The 20093-nt window shown below is 34.0% G+C and overlaps 1 long non-coding RNA gene across 1 annotated transcript; it reads right to left on the reverse strand.

Moving 5' to 3' along the window:
- Positions 1 to 15307: 15307 nt before the first annotated feature.
- On the reverse strand, positions 15308 to 15822 carry LOC131631640 (uncharacterized). The gene is made up of 2 exons (XR_009292768.1): positions 15687 to 15822; positions 15308 to 15573 (listed from the first exon to the last, which is right to left on the reverse strand). It is a non-coding gene; the product is annotated as an uncharacterized LOC131631640 (long non-coding RNA).
- Between the last annotated feature and the right edge of the window lie 4271 nt (positions 15823 to 20093).

Raw genomic sequence — 20093 nt, forward strand, 5'->3', positions numbered from 1 at the left:
TGCATTAAAATTATATAAAGGAAGAAAGGAGTTAGTTGTAGTTTTGTTTTAGTGGTAACTTATGGTGCAACAAATATAGTAAACACACACATAAATATAGTTGCAAAAAAACCCGTGTCATTAGTAAATATAACAATTGTGTTGAGCTTTACACGACTCAAAAAGAGGTTGAAATCATCCCATTGTCTGTGTTACGAAATATGCGGTCAATTTTACATGACTCAGAAAGTGGTCAAATGTTGTTGAAGACCTCCTTGTAAATCACGTTTGTTCTAGTGGTTTTGGCGGTGTTGTTACCATCATGTATCAAAACTTTGATTTCGCTCTTGCTTGTAACCCTCAAAAGTGCGACATATATTTGTCCATGAGTAAATACATCCCGAGGAATGTAAAGTCCTACCCAATATAACGACTGACCTCGTGACTTGTTAATCGTCATAGCATATGAAATTATTATTGGAAATTGTCTCCTACTTAGTTTGAAGGGTCATGGAGATTGAGAATGGGACATATCCATTATGGGAATATAGACGATGTTCTCATGGAGCTTCCCTCCCATAATCCGTGCCTCAAGTACGTGCGACGCCATCTTTGTCACAATAAGTCGTGTATCGTTACACAGCCCTTCAGATTGATCAATATTACGCATAAGCATAACCGGTGTTCTAATCTTGAGCTTTATGTGATGGTTAGGCAAACCTGAAGTGTTTAAAGAATTTTGAAACTTTGGGATGAGAACATCAAGCATGTCCTGGTCATGTATCTCCGACCGGTCAACCGTGATGCAACTATAGTAGTCCCTCAGGTTACCTAAGAGAACAAAACATAATTATTTCAAAGGTCTGTACAATTTTGTAATTATAAAATTACAGTAAGTGTAATAGGAATTAAAAAATACCTGGAATCATTGCTAAAACACGATCGTTAATTTTGTCGACCATATCGATGGTTGATGCCAATATAGCCCTACACTTGAGGTAGATGTAGTCACGGTAATTACTGAGGAAATCATGATAGGTACTCGTGATGATTCCAACAATAGAATCTGTGAATTCTGTAATTAGCATCTCATTTGGAAACTCTATCTCTGTAGTACCATCATTAGGACCTCCCAGCCTCCCTTCACCTATTTTCAGCAGCCAGTTGGAGAATTCTGCTATTTCTTTCTTTTCGTCTCCGGTTCTTCTAGAGCTAAGGCGCATATTTTTTGTTAGTGTTAAAACTTGTACTATTTTCCAAATGTACGAAGCGGTTATGGTTGCATGCACAAAGTCAGACCGACTTCCTCTTGGAATAGCCGGCAATATCTGCCTAAAGTCTCCACTAAATACAACTACTTTGCCACCAAACACCTCACTCGTGTTGCCACTGACACTCATGAGATCCTTCAATGTCTTGTCAAGTGCTTCGAAGAACCATTTGCTAGCCATAGGAGCCTCGTCCCAAATAATTAACTTCGATTGACGTAGTAGATCGACAGCCTTATCTTGGTATCCTATGTTGCAAGTTGAGTTATCCAATGTAGGAACAGGTAGTTTGAACCTTGAGTGAGCAGTTCTCCCACCGGGTAACAACAGCGCTACAATTTCACTTGTCGCAATGATTATGCATATGTCGTGTATAGACCTTAGCGCACTCGCGAGGGTCCTCCACATGTAGGTTTTTCCCATACCCCCATAACCGTACAAGAAGAATACTCCTCCTTTCCGAGTCGTAACTGCATTCATGATTTTCTAGAAAATGTTGCGTTGTTCATCCGTTTGGAATGAAGTACGTTATAACAGGAAATTTAGCGATGGACGGGTAAGATATTAGTATACCATAATATTTCATATGATCACTACATGTGAGAGCATCATGGAGGGTTTGGAAGTCATTTGTCATGGCATCGATGTCGTAACTGCGCTCCTTGTAGATGAGGCGATTCCGGAGTTGTTCTAACACATAGTCATCGGGATATGGTATAGGCTTGTAGTCCCTAAGAGATCTACGATTGAGTTAAAGGAGTTTTTCAGAGTAATATTCATCAACTGCTCCTGAGTGAGAATAAGTTCTGTTACAAAAAAATCAAATCAGTTTAGGAACGTGGGAAAATTTCCAGAGTCACTTCATTAGTCTCAGGATTGTAGGAGTTTATAGAAATTTTTAAGGCCTGGTCTGAGATTATGGAAAGAGTTTTTATTTGTCAATTAAAACACACCTTTGTTATTCACCACCAGTCTTTGTTGGTGCAACAAACCATCCGACAGTAGCACCCAAGACTCTTTCCATACATGGGCAAGCCTGTTCACATTGCCCGATATTAGCATAACCACAAAAAGCTTTCGAAGGAAATAGCCTGAGCCCCATTCACTTGCTTCCTTAATGGCTTTGATGTATTCACAGTCATCTTCAAGAAAGCCCATAGAGAAACATGCATCCCTAAAAGAATCGTATTGTGTATCCCCAACCTTACGTATTTCTTCGTAACTTGTAGGACCTTTGACAACTGTTAGCATCATCAGTAGATAATACAGTTCTCCCGTAGAGGGTGAACCCAAATCAAACGGCCAATTGTAAACCCCTTTTTCCGAGGCTTCCATAGTCGCAATCTCTTATGGTGCACAAACATTGACACGAACTGGCCATAAGTTAATTGCCTGGCATGTTCATAAGTTTGGTTGGCAATTAACCACGAGTCAAACATTGACTCGCTAACGCTTGCTTTCTCTAAAACATTCTCCATTCGGGCATAATCGAAATAGAAAAAGAGACTTCTCACCAATAAGGTGGTAAAACATTCTCTCCACAACAGGTTTTCTCCCATGAATGTTGTATGAAAAAATTCTCCAGCACGCTTCGCATGGTGAGACATATCGACAGTCAATTGCAGCATCGGGAGGGGCATCCTCTTGACAGTTGCTAAAGGTGTGATAGGATCGGGAACATGTGACAATGAAATTTCACCTTCCTGTTTGACATTTAGCCATACAGATAATTTATTATCAACGGATAAGAGTATAGTTTCATGTAAACAATTCTTATATATAATTCTCTTATATTACCATTAGAGGAGGCACTTTCTCGTCAGAAACATCCTCACTGACGCTCTCCAATTTCTGGAGTCAATTGGATCAGAATATCAGATACATAGTTGACGCAATATGATTATTAGAATGTTAAGAACGCGTATTAGGAATGTTTACTGAAAAGATAATATACCTGAACAAACTGAGTGGTGGTTTCAAGGATGGGAATTGGCTGATGCGAAGTAGCGTGATTAGTAGGTTACACCATAAAAGTAAAAGAATACTAAACAATAATGCGTTAATATGTGATCAGTACCTGTTCAGATAAAACAGAATCATTGTTGCCTTCAAGTTGGTCAATAGTTGGTTTGTCTCGAAGATACTTGACAATAGAACCATTTCTCCAACAAGGGTTCCAATTAATCTTGAAAGCAAACTTTATCCCCAATAATGCATCAAGTGCTAGTGGAAAGTCCAATGGGTCAGTGATTCCACTCTGTTAATGAAATGTCCATTAAGTTAACTATTGAATGTGGTAAACAACAGATATGTTAACGAACTGGAAAAGTCGTTGTAATAACCTCAATCATGGTTGAACGAAGATCTGTCGCAGATGTGTGTAAGAGTTCGACAGCCTCACGGTCCTAGAAAACAAACGTTCAGGTTTATTCTTCTTGTTTTACTTCAACACATATTTGAACCCTCCAGATTTTAGCCTCTGTCTGGTGTCCGTCATTGCAAAATTAAGGCGGGCTGTCACCTTTAGCCATTTGAGGACATTTATGACAAGCTTTGTAGTACCATCCATTTGTATCAGCAATGAACTTGTCTATTGTAGCAACAGTAACGCACATCGTGGGCTGCAAAATGTAACAATAAACATATAATTAAGATCAGTTACAGCGTATAGAAATCGATCAATGATATTATTGAAACTATTATGTACAATAGATAAGATAGTAATTTGTGAGAGTGGCAAGTGGGTAGCCTTTGACAAAAACTTATCATAAGTGGATAGGTGAGATCTAGAGCTTTGTTGCGACCATTCACGACAGCCTTTACGTGTTTTGCCATGCGATTTAGGTTGAACAGTAACCTTAGGTATCCTGCAAGTGTAGGTTAAAAACAAAGTGAGTTAGAATTGAACTTATGAAAACCACTAACGTAAAGGTTAACAATAATTGAAACGGAAATGTTATGCATGTTATATACTGTTACGGCGTATTGATGTGTATGGTGGTTATATTGTAGGTATTCGTGACAGCAAGAGGGAACTTACATACAAAAACGGTAGGTTTAATAAGATAATTATGCAGCGCTTACAATGCATGTGCAGTGAAGAATATGATGTAAACCTTCATCTTTAATTTTGGCGTATTTAAAGAGGTTGACAGTTGGAGTAGACGGATCAGTTTGTTTCCGTTTTACTCGAAATAATGTGTTGCTTAGATTTCCCACAGGGTGCAGTACAATGTGTTGTCCCTGGCTTAAATTTTCATGTTAGTAATGATGAGGAAGCAACACTACACGTAAGGTATGCAGGTAATATGCAAGTTGATTACCCCAAATTGCGCAACATGAAGTTGATTTGTGGCTTCTTTTCGGACATTGACAGGGTGTATCCTACTTCGTCCACAAAACAAATGACATCTGCGTTGAAAGTAACGTAGTTACTTTCAGTTAGGAAGAATACATGTAATTGTAATAGGCAAGGGAGTCAAGGTTTGGAATTACCTGTAAGCAAATGCCTTTGCCATTTGCCAGAAATTATATCAGCAAAAGGGGTGCAGTCTGTCTACTTCAGTTGTATGTCGTGTTTCCCTATTTCATCCACGGTTGTCCCACAGGTGAATTGCAAAAGGTTTGTTATTGAGAGAGAACAATGGAGAGATATGGGAAGTATGAAGAGAGATGGATGTGAAGGTTGTGTAACCAAGGCTGAAATGTGTTGTTGTGCAGAGTGAGAATGACTGTTACACGCATAAATCAAAAGGACATACTGTCATACGGTGAACTGACTTTTTTAATTGAAATGTCGCGGTTAAGCAAGAGTCGCCACCGACTTTTATTTTATCCAAACAAGTTAAAAAGGCTAAAAGAAACAGGAAAAACCTTTTAAATAAAATAGGGTTCGGGGGGTAATTATGCAAAGGGAAGGTGTAAGGCACCCTTTGCATCCATGGTTTTCTATGGGCTCTTAATTGCTTTGCTCTTTGAAGAAATTTTTAGAAAAGTAGATGAAAAAGATAGGGACTTTAGCTCGTAAATGAGCGTAGCCCTTTTGAAGAATTATGAGAAAGAATATAACAAAGGTTTAGAGCAAGGCAAAGCAATTAGGGGCAATTACCTTGAAGTTTTGAAAATGAGGTTTCTTTTTGCCTTTCAGGATGAAAGGATCTATCCTTGCCATAAGAGGGCAGGAAGCCTTTTGTTTGGAGGTTGAAGGGTCATCGCATTATCGTTCGCCATAAGACTGACCCATGCCATAGAGAGGCAGGTAGTCTAAGGGAAGGATCAGAATAGCCTTTCGTAGGCAGCCAGAGGATACCTTAGCCTTTTCGTAGGCAACTTTCGAGGGTCGAGATCATGTATATCGAAGGCAGCATCATTAGGGACCATGATCTTAATCGAGGCAACTGGCTAAGGTATCCTCGTATTCGAGGGACTGGCTATTCTGCAAAACAACACAAGGCAACAAGGCAACAAGGCAACAGGCAACAGGCAACAGAGAGGTTTACCCAAAAGCGTGCGTGTGTGCACCAATCACGTGATCATATTTAATTATATTATCTTATAATTAGGTGATTCTAATTTAGTTCAGAGTTACACTCCCTAAAATTACTAACCACAACAATATAGACAATATAATTAAAGCAATACGGGGAAGGGAAATTGTAACCAGCGGAGGAGAGGGGAATTGAAACCAGCGGGATATAATTAAAATAAAAGGTTTAACACAAGAAATAATTGAGATAGAGTTTAGGGTTACCAATGTTCGTAGCTTTGGCAATTTGACAAACCCTGAAAAGGTAAAAAATATACAAAAATAGGGTGATTGCATTTATCAGTTTAGATATATTTTAAAAGGGGCAAACCCTAAAAATAAAAGGAAACAGAACAAATTTAAAAAATTAAATTAGATACTTAGCTTCGATTAGAAGGTTGATTGGCAAAGGTTCGCCTCGAGCCTTAAGCGCTGAACCTGATCATCAGAGAATTGGCAAAAATATAAGTGTAGGAGGAGTTCTATTGGCGAGGAAATTAAACCCTAATCACATAAAATAAATAACAATAATAATAAAAGAAGGGTTTAGAACTTAGCTTCGTTCTTTTGACAAGGCGCGTAGTCGAAGTGTATTTGAAGAGTCAACCCTGAAAAGAAATACAAAACAGAAATATTCAGTGCAGGGCATGATCTTCGTAAACCCTGATTAGGGTACGAATTTAAATAAGAAAATACAAACGATATAATTAATTATTGGTCTTGCGACCTAATTAATTAAATCAGGATAAGAAAATTAAATTGAATATGAAAATAATTTTTATGAATTTTTTAGCATTAAAATAAAATAAATGTGATTTTTTAAAGGTATGTATATAAATAATTAAATGCAAATTAAAATAAATAAGCAATATAAAATTAAAAGAGTATATAAATATATAAATAGATAAAACAAATTAGTTATAAATAAATAATATAAGTGTTAAATAAATAAATAAACAAATAAAATTATTATTAAAAGAAAGTTTTTAGAATAAAAGATAATAAATAGATTATTATTATAGAAAAGAAAAAAAATAATTTTTAATGATATATATATATATATATATATATATATATATATATATATATATATATATATATATATATATATATATAATTATAGGTTTAAATGCACTTTTGGTCCCTGTAAGTTAGCGAGTTTTTGATTTTCGTCCCTGTAACTTATTTTTTTTGGTTTTAGTCCCTATATTTCACTTTCGCGTTCGTTTTAGTCCCTAAAATCAAAATCCGCAGGAAATTTCACAGGAAAATCCGCAGGAAATTTCACAGGAAAATCCGCAGGTAACCTGCAGATTTTCCTGCGGATTATGGCTTTAGGGACTAAAACCAAAAAAAATAACTTACAGGGACGAAAATCAAAAACTCGCTAACTTACAGGGACCAAAAGTGCATTTAAGCCATAATTATAATAGAATTACATAATTAATAATAATAAAAAAATTGGAAAATACTCATCTGGATCGTGTGTGGCACTTGCGTGAAGACTATGGTATGCCAGCACCCTCCTGTGCGTTGGATTGAGGATGATGATGATCAGATGGCTGGAAACGTGAGGGTGCATGATACGATGGTGGCTCATAATGCGCCAGATCCCAAGACAAACCAAACGCGCGCGCGCCAAAACAGTTTGAATGGGCCAATAGGTGGACGACACGCAGTCGTCTTCTCCAAAAGTCCTGCAACTTTTGCTTTGATTTTGCTACGATTTTGGTTCATAGCCCTTTGGCCCTGCAAATAGCGAATGCAAGCTAGAACACATATAAACGTTTCGCGAGGTCATGGTTAGGATCGTCCAGACCTCACGAATCCAACCATGGTAATCTTAAGCCCTGATTTTACCTGTAGCAAAAATCCCCAATTCGAATACAAAAACCATAACAATGGTAGAATGCTATATTCATGTTAAAACTTAAAGCAAACAATCCAGAAACCGTTAGAACATTATCATGAACACAAATTCAATTTCAATTTATACTAATGATGCATGAATGAACGGGATCGAGCAAATTTTAATTGGTGCAAACCGTGGCCTCTTGGAGATGATTCTTGGTGTTCTGGAACTCGAGGATGATTGAGAATCGATCAGTGATGATCAAGGAATGTTCTGGAGTTGATCACACACCTTGAATTGGTCTGCAATCCGAATTCGTCTTTGAAATTTTTCTTGTTTCTTTGAGCTCGGATTAGGGTTCTTCTTGCAGAGAGATTCGTGAACCCTTGCTTCTGAGTTTCTTGGGGTACTTATAGGGTTGTATTAGGTTAGAAAACAATGATAAAAATCCCTTGAATCAATGATTGGCAATTTGGCAAAATTTGATTGAAAAAATATTACTAATTATGGCCAAAATTTGATTTTATTTTTTCCAATTTTCTTAGCACTAATTTTTAATGATTATGGGATATTATTGAAGGTTGGATTGATTGAAAAATATAATTAAATCAAATCTTTTCAATTTTCTTTGATTTATTTGATTTAATTCATATTTTAATAAATAAAAATTCAATAGAAAATCAAATAATCATCAAAATTTAGTGGCATTGGTCTTGGATCTTCTAGATGACTTGGGAAGCAAGATTGAATCAAAAGATCTTGGGCTCATTTGCAAAAAATCCAAATTCTTTCACATTTTTCCCTCCAAAATAGTCCAACTTTAACAAGGTCTATCTCTCTCAATTTTTGAGGTATGGAAGTGTTCTAAGACTTTTTAGAAACCTTAGAGAGTCCTTTAACCAATGTCTTTGGTCTCATGTCAAAATTATTTTCCATGCTCCTTGTATATCCATTTGAAAAAAGTTACTTTTTGTTAACCTTTGAAAAGGACTTGTAATGTTTTGGTCCATATCTCTCAAATGAATCATTTTTGGACTTGGCATGTGAGAGACAATTTTGTAGAGAATCAAATTTCCTCCAAAATGAGCTTTGGATGGGAAATTTCTGATGTTCCATGTGAGAGTTATGACTGGTCAAAGTTCAGTTGACTTTCCCTATACAAATCCCTAATTTAGAAACTTTTTTATTTGTTGATTTTTGATCTTTCCTTGATGAACCATGATCAATTATTGATCAAATGGTGAATGATACTTCAATGTGAGGATCTTGACAAAAAATCAGGAGTTTTGACTTTACTTTGACCACGGTTGACTTTTAGGTTAGCTTAGTCGACTGTTGACTTTCTGAACAATTGAGTGGCCAATCTCTTGAATTGAAACTTGAAACTTGTCATAGAGATAATGTGAGATATATTGAGCCACGTGAGATGCCTTGGAGCCATTGATTCACTGATTTTCTTTTGAATAAACCAAACCCTAGTTTCAGAGCCTTGCATAGGAGAGTGTGTCTTGGAGCTTTGTGTTTTGATTTGAATTTGAATAGGAGAAAATGTATGGGCAAATTTTGGGGTATGACACATACATTTTGTCATTTTGTTGGAAACAAAAAGGTAAGTCTTAACCAAATGTGAGCAAAAAAGGAATGCCAACTAAACAAGAAGGTAACTCATATAGAAGAATGAGTGTAGTAAAGCATAAAAGAGTTAGTCAAAACACAAAGGTTTAGTTGGATAGTTAAGATATGGGTAGAAAATAACAACAAACGTGTAAAAAATGGTAATGTGGCATTATTTAACAAAAGGGTAGATTAGGGGTTTCCAGAACCATTAGAGTTCTTATATGGTAGATAAAGGGGTGAGTGTCTTCGACCTCCATCAAATGTGTTTCTGTTTTCGTCTTTTGTGGTTTTGTTGCTTCTTTCGGGTGTCCTCAGAGGGGAGATCTCTAGCTTTATATGATGCTGATTTTTCTTATTATTTATATGGTTATTTTTGTTGGTTTGTTTATTTTTCCTTGGTGGCTGGTTTTGCTGTATTTGGTAGTTGGTTTTTGTTTTTTTTATACTTTTGATCCTAGAATTGTTACTTCTTGTGTCTTTTTCTTGATTTCTTTTTGTCCTGTGGCTATAACTCTCTTATTTATATTTATATATCATATTTGTTTTTTAAAAAAAATTCACTCTTTTTTGCTTTATATGTTCCTGTTCTTTTTAGAAGTTTCTTTTAATGACTCTTATATTACGTATATTTTTTAGTCTGCTTTGTTTTAAAATTTTAAAATATATCATAAATTAGTGAGGAAATTTTATACCTCTTACTAGTTAGTGAGGGAATTGAATATGTCTCTATTGATTGACAGAATTTAATATGTTCCTAATTATTAATTAGTGATAAAATTATGCAAAATAATGTGATGAATTTTATTATTTTATTATTAACTCAATTTCTTCACAATTTTTTACCAACAACAAATTTTTTCACTAATATTTTGCGAGACCTAAATTAGATATGAATTTTAGGTTACCACAAAATCCATCACATAAACAATTTTTAAGAAACTTTTAATATATTAGCGACAGATTACTACTCTCTATATTAAATTTTTTAGTAGTTAAAGAGCCTCATACACATGCCCTTAGATGTACTTTTGACGTATGAATAACAATTTTAATATAAATTTATTTTCAATCGTTTAAATTTAACTATTGGAAATTATTCTTAAATAGATAAATATATTTATAAAGTTATATCTTTTAAAAATTCCACTAAGAGTTAAAAAAATTTTATGGCGTCTTTGTAGAAACTCTATTCCTACCAGAGTGCAGTATAGAGATAAAGGTGTTGTTGGAAAAAGATTGAGAATCTATGTTCAGGAAATGGTTTTGATGATAACAAGCATATATTTTGTGAGTAACAATTTTATTACTAATGGTTTCATTTAGTGTGCAGATATTATGTTATAAATCTTATACAAGATTCATCAGAAAAAAGAGTACAACAACTAAATATGAAATATTCAGAAGATTGACAAAGCTAAACATCATTCATTAGATGTTCTGACTAAGAATACGTCAAATTAGCCAATATCACCAAATCTGAAATAAAGAAGCAAGACCATTCAGAAGAATATGAAACAACAATAGTATCACAAGAAGCTAGAATTCAACAAGACAATCTTCAAAGCAATACCAACGCTTATATACAAAAAGCCTCAATCAGAAAGTACATCAGAAGCTGCAAGGAAATGAACAAGAAAGATTAGGTGCAAGAAGCTTTGCAACATCAGAAGATCACGCACGCAGAAAGATAAGAAGTTCTGAAGTTACAAGTTCTGAAGCTACGATACAGTGACATATAAAATACAAACATCAGTAGAGGTCACGTACAAGCAAATGAAAAATCTACAGCTCAACATACATAACAATTAAATAAAATAAAGAGCTTAGAATCAAACTAAGAGTCGTTAGAAACATCATCACATGCAAAACGGCTGCAACATTAAATGGATCAACTCCCAAGGTTGAAAGAAGAGGCAACCCACATGCAGCGCCTTGGGAAGACAAGTGTAAACAAAGAAACACGCCATCCACTGTAAGCATCATGTTAAAGATAAGGTTCTGCCAAAAGCAACATTTGTCATCCATGAGCAAATCGAGACAAAGGCCTTCAAAGCAATATTCAAATCTCAACGACTAAACTCCAACGGTAACATACCAAGCTCTATAAATAGACCAAGCCTCAAAATGTGAAAATATGCGTCAGGTTATGCATCTAAGTATGCATTCTTGTATGCATCTGATTATGCATCTAGAATGAGCATCAGAGAATGTATCCAATATACACCTACAGTGTGAAGAAAAAGAAATATTCTAGAAGAAAACCTGTAGTGAGAAATTGAGCATGAAAGTATGAAAGAAGAAATATTGAAGACATGTATCAGAAGTTACACAAGAGACAACATACATGAAGTGTATGATGAAACAAGAACGTTATTAACATCAGCCTGCTAGAAGAAAAGCTCGAGAGAAGACAGACAATTCCTGCTAAATGAGCAGTATGCTTCACAGGAGAACTGAGTAGTACACTTACGAAAGATGCATGAAAAGTTGATGATAAAGACAGAATCAAAAGATATAAGAGCAGCTGCTCCTTATGTGATTCTGGGAAAAGAAGATGAAGATATTCCTGAAGAAGCAATCAATTCAACAAGCAATTGCTCAACATATGCTTAATCAAAATTAAAAGAGATGGTCTTACAAGAAGGAGTGATTGCTCCAAAACTTCAACACCCATATTCAAGGAAAGAATCAAAGAAGCAAATATATATAAGAGTCGTTGCTCTTAAACTGCTTAAAGAAGAATGAAGATGAAGATCGGATTGAAGCAGCAATCATCAGAAAGAGCAAATATTCTAATTCTGCTTATCAATAAGTAAAGCGAATATCTCATCTAGAAGCTGAAGACAAGAAGACTGCAAGACATCTATTTCTTGTATTTAAAATGTAAAACACATAGAGCTATTGCTTGTAGTATGTAATATCTTAGAAACTTCTGACAGACTATTTAGGCACTAGAAGTGACTTTAAGTCAAAAGTGTCGTAAACATACCTATTGAGAATAGGAGACCATCTGCTTAATTAAGAAGCACACCTATAATCTCCAGAAGATAGATGAACGTTATATCCTAGTGGTATCCCCGAACGGTTCATCACCTAAGGTTAGTCACAATGGTTTGCTGTGCAGGGTTAGTCACAACAGGTTGGTTGTGCAGGGAGTTAGTCACAACATGTTGTTGTGCAGGGTTCCTGAGTCAATGGACGTTATATCTCGTGGAGATCACTGAACGGGTCATTGTCCAGATGGTTAGTCACAGCAGTTGGCTGTGCAGGATGGTTAGTCACGACGGAGGATCGTGCAGGTGTAATCAAGTTTGGTTATAGTGGATTAAGACCTCTATTGAGAGGAAAATCACCTAAAGAAGGTGGACTAGAGGTAGCCTTATTCAGAAGGTGAAACAGGATAAAAATGAATGTGTCTTTTACTTTCTGCACATGTCATTTACTTTCTGCAGAACTGTACTGAGCAAATCAGAAGTTCTGATATCCTTTAGAAGTTAAAATGAACATCTTATTGGTTATGTAGTTCTACATCTTCATGCTTCCGCAACATCAAAGCATAATCCATATATGATTAACCAAAAGAAAGAAAAGACGTTAAAGAAAAAGAAAGGGAATTTTAATTGATAGAGAACACAATTCAATCCCCCCTTTCTTGTGATTTTCTCCACCTTCAGGTGTTGATTGTTTGATTACTTGTGGTATCTGTGGGATTGAGGAAGAGAACAATCATCATTTATTCTTTTAATGCTCGAAAAAGCATAGAGTGCTGGGAAAGTGTGGGATTATGGTCGAAATTATATTTTTTTAGCAAGTTGCCAACCAAGAGGAACAAGCCATTTTCTCTACTATTTTGTGGAGTTTATGGAAGTGCAGAAATAATTTGATTTGGAACCAAACTGAAGAAGCTAAAGATAACATTTGTAATCAAGCTATGCATTTGTTATCCGGGTGGAGAAACGCCCAACAGTCCAGGACTACTTATAACCCCCGTGTTCATTCTTCAATTGATCTTTCTTGGAATAAACTGTCAGTTGATCGTCTCAAATGCAATATTGATGCTTCTTTTTCTAATAACAAAGTGGGTATAAGTGCTTGTATCAGAGACGGTAAAGGTTGATTTATCGCAGTCAGGACATAATGGTTCTCCCCTATCATTGAAGGTACTATTGCGGAAGCTATGGGTCTTCTATCTGCTATAAAATGGGTGCATACGTTTGGTTATGATAATGTGGATTTTGAGTTGGATGATAAAAGCGTTGTGAAAAATGTGAATAGGACACATCCTAACAATACGGATTGTGGTGCTATTACTCTCGAATGTAAACGTTTACTAGCATATTTTTTTAAGAACTCTTATGTTAAGTTAATTAAGAGACAAGCTAATGAGTTGCTCATGCCTTGACTCGGGCTACATCTTTTACTACTTTTTAAATTTTTACCGATGTACCAACATGTATACATTCTCATATTGCTAATGAAATGAAGTAATTGATATTTCCTCTAAAAGAGTTATATCTTTTAACAATATTATGCTAAATGGAGAAAAAGACTCAATGATTAATCAACATAATCAAATTTTGAATTTATTTGTTAAAGTAGCTCTATAATTAAAGAGAACTTCTTCACCCACCTCCTAACCTTCTTAATCACCTCTGGAGAATTTACCAAAATACCCTTGATTTCGGAAATGCATTTTTTCGAAAACGTACTTTTATTGGAAAAAAAAGTGTTTTCGGAAATGCACTTCCGAAAACACGAAAAAAGGTATTTTCGGAGATGCATTTCCGAAAACACCCCCTTTTTTGAGTTTTCGGAGATGCATTTCCGAAATATTCCTCTTTTTGGGAGAGGGGGTGTTTTCGGAGATGCATATCCGAAATATTCCAAGACCAAATTGGTCTTGGAATGTTTCGGATATACACTTCTGAAAGAATTCAATAATTATTAAAAAATTAAAATCAAAGTGAATCAATACAATTAATAGGTATAAAATGAAAGTGAATCAATAAAATGAAGGTGAATCAATAAAATCAAGGTGAATCAAAATTTCCTAAACAATTTTAAAGTTAAAAATTATTTTTCTAACTTATATAAATCAAAAACATTTTAATTTTATAAGTAAATTTTGAATTATATAGAATTAAATATAAAATTTATTCATTAAATAAAATTAAGACAAATTTTATTTTAAATTTTTTTAAACTAAATAAAAAATTATAACTCATTTTTAATTATGAATCAGAATAGAAATATATAAATATATAATAATAATTATTAATTTTGTAAGTGAAGTATATAAATATATAATAATAATTATAAATTAAAACACTCATTGTTTTAATTTTTATAATTATTATATAAATGTATAAATATATTTATAATTAATATATAATAATTATTATATAAATATATAATAATTTCTATAAATATATAATAATTATTATATAAATATATAAATATATAAATTAAAACGCTCATTTTTTTAATTATTTTTGTAAATATATAAATATATAATAATTATTATAAATATATAAATATATAAATAAAAAATTATAACTCATTTTGTAAGGGAAATTATTTTAATTAAAATTATTTTAAATTTTAAAATATGAATCAAAATAGAAATATATAATAATTGTTATTCATAACTCATAAATTATATCAAAATATATAATTATTATTATTCATTAGTCATAAATTATATCAAATTTATGATATGTTAATTAGTTAATATCCTAAAATTAATTTTTGAGATTTTTTTAGATTTTTTTTGTTGTTTCGGAGATGCATCTCCGAATTAGTCAAAATCCCAATTTTTAGAATTTTTTCGGAAATGCACTTTCGCAGTCTGAAAAAATTTAAAAAAAAAATATTTCGGAAATGCATTTCCGAAGCGGGGTAAAATGGGATTTTCGCTAGGGGTGACCCCATAGGGAAGTGAGTAAAGAAAAAATCATAATTAAGAATGAACGAATGTCGAGTGTGTCAAAGAAATAAAAAAGTAATAGTAAATGAAATTGAGAGGGAAATTATAAAATTATTGACATATCATGTATATATATTGAATATATTTAAAAAATAAATAATATAGCAATAAAAAATTGAATTACACCAAAGTACATGAAGGATATAACCTGATAGCACAAGATCTCAAATTAATATGTCTCATTACCTCATTTACAAATAAAATTAAATCTCTTTGAGATAATAAATAATTATTTTTCAAATTTTCTCTACACACTCACATCTAGAAGAAATGCATTTATGTTTTAAAGGTCTCTTACACACTTTGTTTAAACAATCATGGTCAGTTTGGCAAGGGGATGGAAAATCTACAATGTCAAACAAAAATAAAACATTGTTACAAACAAGTGGTTCAATAGAATGCAACTATGCCTATGTTATTATAAAATAAATTTGAAAATGGTGTGAAGAAATGACCTACATGGGTGGGGTGATATACGCCATTCGATTTTGACCTTTACAAGAAACAAACAAAGAGATACTATTAAATAATAAACACACTTGGAAATTTGATTCATATTTTTTTCTACTTTAGTGTAATAATTTTGAAATTTGTGATTAATTTATATGTAAAAAGCAATAGTTTTTAAATTATAATTTAATTGATCTTGGGACTTTGAAGTGGCAAGAAGACATTCATAAAATAATGACTATTGTAAAATGTCTCTAATATATATCGAAGTGTCAAATACGATAATGGAATATCTAGAGGGGAGAGTAGACTTCAAAAAATATATTTGACCGATTTGAAAATTTGTTTAATTTGAAAAACTTATTAGAATCTAAAAAATAGTTTGTGTAATTTGAATATAAAGATGATTATGTTTATATTATAAGTATACAAAGATGTTAAATTGGATCAAACATCTAACCAAATTAATCAAAATGGTGTACTGAATAAAGATCAATGTAGACGAGAAGTGTAAATATAAAGAATCAATACAATTTGAATTCTAAGACCACGGTTTCGAGTCATTTTTAACAATAGTAGAATTCGCAGCATCAATCTAACAAAATTTACACTTAAACAATAAATTGCTACTAAGACAATAAGCCTAATAATACAATTATATGAAAGCAATAAAAACAACCTAAACATGTCATTCTACAAAATTAAAAAAAGAAAGAGAGATGATAGTATGCCAGATGTATAGTTGTTCGACTACCGTCTTTGCTAAGCCTACTCCACTCTTCAATTGTTTTCCATTGAAATTTTCGATCTTCCACTATAGTTTGTAATAAATTACAAGATGTTCAGTATAATCACAATTCAAATAATGCTCAAAATATAAAATCTCTAACCAGAACCCTCATTGACTTGTACACAATATCCAAAACTGAATCATCGCGAAATCTTTATTTGAAATCGTCTTGAATCTTCCAACCCAAGAATGTTGCTCCGAAGTTTTCGTTCTATGGCGATGTTTCTGCGATCCTACCGATATTTTGAGCCTAGATCTGTCAAAGAATTAAAAAGAACACTCAATTTTACTTTAGGCTTCCATATAGCACTACCAAAGTAATTATGGAGAAAAGAATCTTCCTTTTTCCGATGGACTTGTCAAAATCATCCACTACCATACACGCTTTGCAAACCTCTTAAATCTAAAGAAATCTTCAAAACCTCACAATAATATAATCTCCTTACAAATCACACACCTCAAATATGAGATTTAGATCCACGTAAAAATGAAAAAGAATATGGTAAAAGATGACATAATTCGTTTGCAAAAACACTCAAAATAGATTCAAAACCCCTTTGAAAATTAAAGAACAAATGTATTGTGAAATTTTAAATCAGTAGTGGAAATGGGTGTTTTATAGCATTGAGTATGCTTTTGAGTGTAAATTATTTTATAAATGCAGACACTACAACACGGAAGACATTTAAAAGCGCTTTTTTTGGCCTTTAACAGCGCTTTAAAGCGCTCTCAAAGCCAGCTAGCGCTGGCGTAGGTAACGAAATCGCTTTTAAAAGCGCTCTGGTAGACCCCCCTATAAGAGCGTTTTTTACAGAAAAAGCGCTCTGGTAGATCCCCCCTATAAGAGCGCTTTTTACAGAAAAAGCGCTCTAGTAGACCCCTCCCCCTATAAGAGCGCTTTTTCTGGAAAAAGCGCTCTGGTAGACCCCCTATAAGAGCGCTTTTGCTGGAAAAAGCGCTCTGCTAGCCCCCCCTACTAGAGCGCTTTTCCAAAAGCGCTTTGGTAAGTTGCGTATTTTTTTTTCTTTTTTTTAATCTTTGGCAGCGCTTTTTATAACAAAGCGCTTTCGTATTTGGGTCTTTAAGAGCGCTTTTTAAAAGCGCTGTCGTTGATAAATGAGATATTTTAAAGTGCAGCCTATAATTTCAGCCTCCCAGAAAAGAAATTTATAATTACCTCGGGAAGTTTTCTTTGACAGTTGAAACTAGCTTTATCACTAGTTTCTTTCACCGATGCAGTATTGCACTTTTCTCTCATATACATATCTTTATCTCTTTGCAATTCAGAGACTTGTGCTTGCAATTCCTGCAATTTTTGTAAGGAAATGAAAATTTTTAATTACCTCGGGAAGTTTTCTTTGACAGTTGAAACTAGCTTTATCACTAGTTTCTTTCACCGATGCAGTATTGCACTTTTCTCTCATATACATATCTTTATCTCTTTGCAATTCAGAGACTTATGCTTGCAATTCCTGCAATTTTTGCAACACTTCTTGATTGGTAGGATTTCTTCTCCTAGGATGCTTGTAAAAAGAGGTTGGAGTCACACCATGACCCTTACCCCTCACCCGACCGGAATACTCAGGAGCATCTAGTGCTCTACTAAGTACGCTCCTATCATCCTGGTCCTCACCGGTGGACACCGATTGCGACAAGGTCTCCTGTAATTCATTTACATTTCAATAATTATTAGTGGAGATAAAAAATCATTTATATATTAAAAAACATTTGATTTAATTAAAGACACAGTATTATACTTACACATTCAGTATAAACTCTCTGAACATCGGGATCGACAGCTTGATTCTTGCCCACACGAGCTTCCTTCCACAACACATGTACAAGAAGTGAAGTTTCCTCACTTTTAGTCTCCTCTAACTATGCATTGACACAAATGATTAAATCGTCAAATAAAACACATTTAGACAATTAATTAAAACGCATTTCTATTTACTTACAATTTTATCCTCTAAGCATGCATATCCCAAACGCCCTTTTTTGTATGGATACGCGGGTTTTGATGCTCTCGCACTATTTGTGACACTCCTTTTCCGAAAATCTTCATCTCTTTGATTTACAAACTCAACCCAATCTTTTTCATCAATGAATATCTCATACTTTTTTGGCCGTCCCGGTGCCTCTTCAAGAAAGTTTCCATCTTTATCCTTAAGATAGGTGTTTGTCAAAAAAAATTTCCACCCTCTATATCTTTTTCCGGCCAAACTAAGTATGTAGCGTCTACGCTCATCTGGTATGTCAAAAGTCCTCTGCAAAAAAACATACGCATAGTATGTTAGTATAAGTAATTTAACAAATTTATCGTCAAGATAATAACAACAACCATATATGATATATACCTGAAACTCGTCCCAAATCGCTTTTTTTTCGCATCCAACTCTTCGCTTTTCAGATTCCATTTAGCTACGGAGATTGGAATATGCATACGAACAAGTGTACCAATGTAGCTTGTCAACTTTGCAGAATTAGGACCAATAGGTTGGTTTTCAAAATTCCATTCCAAATGGTATACTAATCCTTGGTCTCTATGTCGAATGATTCCCTTCATAATGGTGATGCCTCGTGCAACTTCTTTTGCTTCAGTATCAGGTGGAGCATTTGTATCCGGAGCATCTCTTTCTTGAGCATCTCTTTCTTGTGAGTTTTCTTGTGAGTTTTCAGGTGGAGCATCTCTATCCGGAGCCATTGAACCTGTATCAAACAAACTAAAGCACATTAGTACACTATTAATAAGCTAACAATCTATACAAGTCAAATGGAAGTCAAACCATGCATGTACAAGTAAATCGGAAACGAAATCGGTAAAAATCAAAATAAGCGTCAAAAAATAAAGTTGTCGGAATTGAACGAAATTTACATGGCTATGGTAAAACGTCCCCACGAACTCAAAAATAAAGTCGGTTTTCCGAAATTCAGACCCTAAGCCCGACTTTTGATTACGGGCAGAAGCAAAACCGATAAAAAAACAGTCCCGAAATGTAAAGATAAGTGCATGAGCAGCTCCGGAATCGTCAAAATAGTATAGTTACATGTAAAGAAGCCGACAAACAGATACATGGTTCAAAAGTTATGTACAAAACGAGAATATGCACCAAAATTGAATAAGTACTATACTATTGAATAAAACAATCGGTACAAATTGAATAAAGCAAATTAGTCGGAATATATATACTATTACCTTTATCACTAACGTCTCTTTCTTTTCTTGGTTGGATTGTGTTCTACGCGTCTCTTAACAACGTGGACGGTTGGATTGATCCAAATACCCTCATTATGATCATTTCTAGTACAAGATTCATTCTCATTTTGATCGTTTCTTGTACAAGATTCAATGCCAACACCAATATCACCTTGATCTTCAATGTTTTCATCAACTATTTTGTTAGATAAAAGCACTATAGACCATTTCATACTTGTCGGATCATTGACATAGAACACTTGTTTAACTTGAGAGGCTAGAATAAAAGGCTCATCTTTGTACCCTACCCTATTGAGATCCACTTGCAAAAATCCTGACTTATCCATTCGTATGCCACTATTATTTTCAACCCACTTGCAACCAAATACAGGAATCTAAAACTTCGCGTAATCAAACACCAAAATGCGCT

This window comes from Vicia villosa, unplaced genomic scaffold (genome assembly GCF_029867415.1).
Source record: "Vicia villosa cultivar HV-30 ecotype Madison, WI unplaced genomic scaffold, Vvil1.0 ctg.000852F_1_1, whole genome shotgun sequence".
Classification (NCBI taxonomy): Eukaryota; Viridiplantae; Streptophyta; class Magnoliopsida; order Fabales; family Fabaceae; genus Vicia; species Vicia villosa.